The sequence below is a fragment of the Olea europaea genome, chromosome 6 (genome assembly GCF_002742605.1).
Source record: "Olea europaea var. sylvestris chromosome 6, O_europaea_v1, whole genome shotgun sequence".
NCBI classification, from domain to species: domain Eukaryota; kingdom Viridiplantae; phylum Streptophyta; class Magnoliopsida; order Lamiales; family Oleaceae; genus Olea; species Olea europaea.
Window position 1 is genome coordinate 1,639,258 of NC_036242.1, and position 7,079 is coordinate 1,646,336.

The following is a 7,079-nucleotide window of genomic DNA, read 5'->3' on the forward strand; positions in this document are numbered from 1 at the left end:
AGTGATAATTCCAGTTGAGAATAGTTGCCTTACGGTATTGTGTCTACGATTATATGTCTAGACCTACCATTGCACATGTTACTTTGTGCCTTTCCTATTGCTGATTAACTGTCACAATATATGCAAATTGCTGGCACAGGTTTTGACCATCTTGAAATATCATCTAAGAAATTGAGCAACCATTCGGCCTCTTCACCACATTTATCTAGAGCTATAAATTCAGATTCCATCGTAAAGCTATCTATAACTGTTTTTTCAGAGGATTTCCACGATATGGCAGCACCTCCCAATGTGAACACAAATCCACTGGTGGGCTTTGAGTCTTTTATATCAGATATTCGATTAGCATCACTGTATCCTTCAATGACCGCTGAATATCTAATATAATGTAGTTCATAGTCACGTGTATATCTTAAGTACCTTAGTACTCATACTATTCCTTTCCAGTGATCAGCTCCTAGATTACTCGTGTATCTACTCAGTTTACTGACTGTGTAAACTATATTTGGTCTTGTACATTAGAATTCCAATAACTCTCGAGTATTCTACTTGAGAGACACTTTCACCTTTGTTTTTAGAAAGATGTTGACTTGTATCTATCGGTGTTCTAGCCAAACCAGTATCACCTTATTGAATTTTTCCAAAATTTTGTTTACATAATGTGACTGACTTAGAACAAGCCTCATGTGATGTTCTTGAGATTTTAACTCCAAGAATAATATTAGCTAAACCCATATCTTTCATGTCAAATCTCGAATTCAACATATTTTTAGTGGATTCAATCATCTTATTGTCACTACCGACAATAACCATGTCGTCAACGTAAAGACATAAAATGACATAACCATGTTTAGTGTCTTTGACGTAAACACATTTGTCACACTCATTGATTTTAAATCTACTCTCTATAATGACATTATCAAATTTTTCATGCCATTGTTTAGGTACTCGTTTCAAGTCATATAGTGATTTCACCAATTTACAAACTTTCTTTTCCTGTCCTGGTGATGAAAACCTCTCGGGTTGTTCCATATAAATGTTCTTTTCTAAATCTCCATTTAGAAAGGCAATTTTAACATCCATTTGAGGTACGTCAAGATTTCGCAAAGCGGCATTCGCAAGTATCAACCTAATAGATGTTATTCTCATCATTGGAGAATACGTATCAAAGTAATTAAGGCCTTCCCTTTATTTGTAACATTTTATAACTAATCTGGCCTTATACTTTTCGATAGTTCCATCTGCTCTTATTTTCGTATTGAAAATCCATTTATAGCCTAGTCGTTTGCTTCCTGGAGGAAGATCCAGTAACTCCCACATATGATTTTGTAGTATGAAATCTATCTCACTTTTAATGGGCTCCCTCCATTGAGGTCCCTCTAAGGAATTCACAGCCTCTTGATAACTTTGAGGTTCACTTTCTAGCATATAGGTCAGAGAATCAGGACCATACGATTTTTTTGTCATTTCCCGTTTGCTACGTCTAACCTCAATCTCCTCTTCTTGTTCTTCATCATGACTATTTTCAGTCATAATCTCATATGTTCGTTTGGAGGAGCTTGCTTTCTCTTTAGACATGTACGAAAATACATGTTCAAAGAATAAAGCATTTCTTGGTTCTAATATCGTGTTTTTGTGTATGTCATGGATTTTAAAATTATACACAAGAAACCAATAAGCACTACTGTTGTGTGCATACCCAATGAAGATGCAATCTACTGTCTTTGGCCCTATCCTTACCTTTTTTGGTGTTGGAACAACCACTTTAGCAAGACACCCCCACACTCGTAAGCATTTATAGGAAGACTTTCTTCCTTTCCATAACTCATAAGGGGTCTTTTCCATTTTCTTTTGGGGCACCTTATTTAGAAGGTAATTTGCTGATAACACAGCTTTCCCTCCACATGTTCTGAGGTAACCCAGAACTTACGAGCATTAAGTACGATTTTTTCGTTCAACAACACCATTGTGTTGTGGTGAATAAGGTGCGGTGATTTTATGTATGATTTCGTGTTGTGCACAGAATTTCGCAAACGGTGCTTTATACTCACCACCTCGATTGCTTCTTAACACCTTAATTTTCTTATTGAGTTGAGTTTCAACTTCACTCTTATAGAGAACAAGTTTCTCTATAGCTTCATCTTTACTTTTTAGCAAATACACATAATAGTATTTGGTGCTATCGTCGATAAAAGTAATGAAATACTTGTTGCCACCTCTTGTCTGTACAAGTTTTAAGTCACATACGTCACTGTGAAGTAAATCAAGTGGTTCTGTGTTCCATTCAATTGGTTTAAACGATGATCTTGTCAATTTTGTTTCAACACAAGTTTCACACTTATTTTTTGAATCAATGTGGAACTCGGGTATGCAACTTAAGTTAACTAGTTTTCGTAAAGTATCATAGTTAACATGTCCTAGTCTACCATTCCACAAATTGGAAGACTCAAGAAAATAAGCAGAAGAGTTTGCTTTATTCATTTTTTGTTTAACAACCATTACATTGAGTTTAAACATACCATTGGAAACATAACCGTTTTCGACAAACATTTTACTTTTTAACAAAATAACTTTGTCTGACTCAAATACAATGTGAAAGTCATGCTTATTCAAAAGTGACCCAGACACTAGGTTCTTGCAAATTTTCGGCACGTCTAGCACATTGTTAAGAGTCAACTCCTTTCTCGAGGTCATCTTCAGAACTACATTTCCTTGACCATTGATTTCAAAAGCTGCTGAATTTCCCATAAACAACTTCTCCCCATTCTCAATTGCTTCGAATGCAGTAAATAGCTTTTTATCATAGCACACATGCCTCGTAACACTGTGTCAATCCACCACTCTTTAGGGTTTGAACCCACCATATTCACTTCAGAAACGACGGCTGAAAGATTCAACTCTGACACATCTTGTGCCATGTAATCAACCACAATTGCTTCTTTCTTCTTCTTTGGCAATTTGCACTCCAAAAACTTGTGGCCTACTTTGTCACAATTGAAGCATTTTCCTTGAAATTTCTTCTTAGAAATTTCACATTTCGGTCCTTGCTTGGTCCTTTTACCACCGGATGGTCCAAACTTGTTTTTGTAGTTCTTACTACTTTGACCAAACTCCACAACATTGACTTTAGCTATACCAGGATTGAATAATTTCTTTTCAGAGCTCTTGTTGTCTTCTTCAATTCGAAATCTAACGATTAGTTATTAGACATTCATTTCCTTTCGATTGTGCTTCAAATAATTTTTGAAATCTTTCCATACGGGGGGCAATTTTTCAATAATTGTAGCCACGTAAAAAGTTTCACTCAAAATCATTCTTTCGGCATGAATTTCATGAAGAATCACTTGGAGTTCTTACACTTGACTGATAACTGTTTTGGAGTCCACGATTTTATAGTCTGGGAATTTCTGACAATGAACTTTTTAGCCTCGACATCCTCAGCTTTATATTTTCTGTCCAAAGACTCTCACAGTTCCTTAACAGTTTTCATAGTACTATACACATTGTATAATGTGTCTGTTAAGCTGTTCATAATATAGTTTCGGCACAGAAAATCCGAATGGTTCCAAACATCAAGTGCACTGATGGCTTGAACATCTCCCTCACCCTCATTGAGTTTTGGAGTAGTCTTAGTCAAGAATCTCACAAGATTCAAAGTGGTCAGATAAAATAATATTTTTTGCTGCCACCTTTTGAAATTCAAGCAATTGAATTTCTTTGATTTTTCTCCGTGATTAACCGGAACATTAACGGTATGACCAGTTGTTGGAGCCACAGTTTTACTCACAACATGACTTGGCAATCTAGCCACGATCTAAGCCACAGCAGAGCTTGGCCCTTGAGCAACAGTTAAGCCCATAGCCTGATTTTCAGTAGGCACAGTTTGGGTCATATCCATGTTGGTCGATTCGGTTGCCATTTCTGAAAGTCAAAACAAAAAAAAAATTATTTTCTAAAATTATAAGAAATCAATTTTTTCCTTTAGGAATCTGTTTTAAGCTTGTTGGAATATAGTGGTGTTAATAAAACTGAATTATCACGTCATATGTTTAGTTTAAACACCAATTTTAAGTATACCGTATATGCATATACCGTATTTAGCGCTTACCGTATTTGTAGGTAGCTTACAGTATATGCAACTTACCGTATTTGTAGCCTACCGTATTTGCAGGCAACTTACCGTATATAGTGTCTACCGTATTTGTGGAAAGCTCACCGTATATGGTAGCTCACTGTATTGGGCAGCAAAACTCACCGTATTTGCACAGAATTTGCATAAAGTATTTTTTATTCATACAATAACTAAAATAACACAAATTTTTACATTTACAAATAGAAATACCGTATATGTGAAATCTATTTTCACACATATAACGAATTAGAAAAAACGGTGTATTTTATTTATCTATTTCTAACATAAATTTAACAAACAATATATGAGTCAATCTTGTTGCAAATGTGTAAATCGCTAAAAAAATAAATCTGCAAGAATAAAATGTAAACTAAATAAATAACAGATAAATTTTTAACCCGAAGCCAATGCAAACATAGTTTCCTTAAAATAGATTCGCCCTCTCACCGTAAGTGTTTGAGATATAATCTGAGCGTCTGTTTTCTAGGATACAACGGCAAAATCCGTAGAATCTGAGTACAACAGAAACTACTCCGGCGAACTAATACATTGTCTGAACAATATCACAACGACCTTACTGGACAAATATCCGTATGCAAGAAATCAAGACCTTACTGGACAAAGACACAGACAGAAAATGCAGGGGACGTTTTTTCTGAAGAGTGAGGAAGAGAACGTTTTTTTTCTTTTTAATCTGTGTAAATTGCTGAAAACTTGAGATTTAATATAGTATAAATCTGCCATTAACTCTATGGCAATTAACATTGGAATCACTTCAATTTCGAGGGGGTTTTGGAAGTTTCAAAAACTCAAAAGTCAGGTTAAAAAAACAAGAAAAAAATTGCAAAACGTGGGCCCTCCGAAGGGACCAATTTTTGCTTCGTTCGGTCCGACATTCGTGTACGTAGGTCACGCCCGCGCACAAGTTTAAGGTCCAAAAGCTATTTTGGTCAGAGATTTACACCTCCTGCACGCGCACTTGGAGAGAGCTTCTATGCTACACATGATTACGCTCTTCCAATGTACAACCATATTTAAGGTGGTTCTTGTTTTCTTCCCTTTCCTATGTGGGACAAAAGCTATTTTCCCAAATAAAATCATCTTCGAATGGTCAACTTTGTGCTCTAATTTCTCATTCACCAGAACTTCATTTTTGACAAATAAATATATGATTTTGATGCTCTCATGGAGGAGAACACCGATCAACTTTGATCTTCCAAATTTGGACCAACGGGTCTCATCGAAAATCTTGCCAAAAGTGAGCTATTGCTCATTTTTTCCAACATATACCAATGATAAGCCATTTAAATCTGGAAGTGGCACTAGACCGCACACAGAAGTTCACATTAAGGTACATTATTTCAACTAAGAACACCAGACTACAAATTTCCAATAGGAACTTCTGGTGTAACAATAATGCAAATATTTGGTACAAGTGAAGGAGCTACAACTTTACAACTGAGGATTTATGATGGTAATATGAAATACTATAAATTCGATGTGGTGGCGACTGATCTTTATGATAAGTGGTTCAGATTGAATGTGATACACAATGCTGAAGAAGGAAAGATTACAGTATTTATCGATGGAGTTCGAAAGTATGTTGTGGTGAATGATCAAGGGCCATAAGACCTGTATTTCAAGTTTGGTGTATATGCTGCATGAGCAAATTCAAGCAACTATACGGAATCAAGATGGAAAAATATCATAATATACAAAAAAGAGTCTTAATTTTATGGATTTATTAAATTGTGATCAGGAAAAAATACCATAAAAATTGCATTTTTAATGTATATGATACCTTTTATTAGTCCTTGTTTGTGCATATATACATATGCACATATGAATAAGAAAAAAATGTTCCTAGCAAAGAGCATCCATAGAAAGGTTATTTGATCTTATATGTCTCTAAATCCTTAGGTTTTGTATGATAGTAAGAATCTAGACATTCTAGATTTAGTAAACTACAATAAACCAAGCTGTTAATAAACTTAGGTTTGACTACATCAATCCATTTATACCACAGGATTCACATCAAAAGATTTTATGTAGATTGCTACCACAGCCCTCTTTCTTTATCCGAGACATGGGATTAATGAGAAAAAACATAGACACAATTCAAGGTTTAGCTAAATAAGATCCTATAAATTTAATTTGCTCCATTCTCAACCTTAAGATAATGTATTCTGATATTGAAATATAAGGAGTTCTAGAGCAGCAATAGCAGGAAGCTTTTGATGTTTTCTTTAACAAAATAAACGTTATTACAGCAAGATCTCCCGATTTTTTGGGAGCTAAGAGTGGGGGCCACCGAATGGATTTTGATAAACTAAACTCATCTTTTTTTTCAAGAAGAAGCTCAAAACACCCAATAAAACAAACAATACTTAGTATTCTTCTTCTTTTGGAGCTTCCACTTGCTCTTTGTTCAAGAACAAAAGCTTTCTCAAAGGGTAAGTGGATCAACAAGCTTTTTCCACGATGATGCTTCTGGTTAATAGTGTGATTCCCCACAAATGGCATCAGAGTGTTGACCTCAATTTTTGCATGGATGACACAACCAATAGATCTCAGCTCCACTCACGTCCATTTAGCCTTGCTCCTAAACCCTTGAGTAAACCGCTAGACCACGTGGTCTTCTCTGCTGGTGGGGGAGGCGACCGTTACGTCAATCTATGTATAAAGATATGATTTTGTGTGGGATGTGCTAAAGACGTGAGAAAAGGAATTCAGATACCGAGAGACTTATGAGAGAACAATGGGAGAGCAACCTTACTATTAAGTGTGTAAAATTGAATTACCATCAAATGGAACTAAATGTGAGCTTTTACAGTGGAAGAGAAGATATAATAACAGTTGGATGAAGAGACACTTGACATCATTGCAACAGTTAAGACGCCTTGTCATAGACGTTATTCAATCAATTCCTAAGCTCTAGAGCATTTAA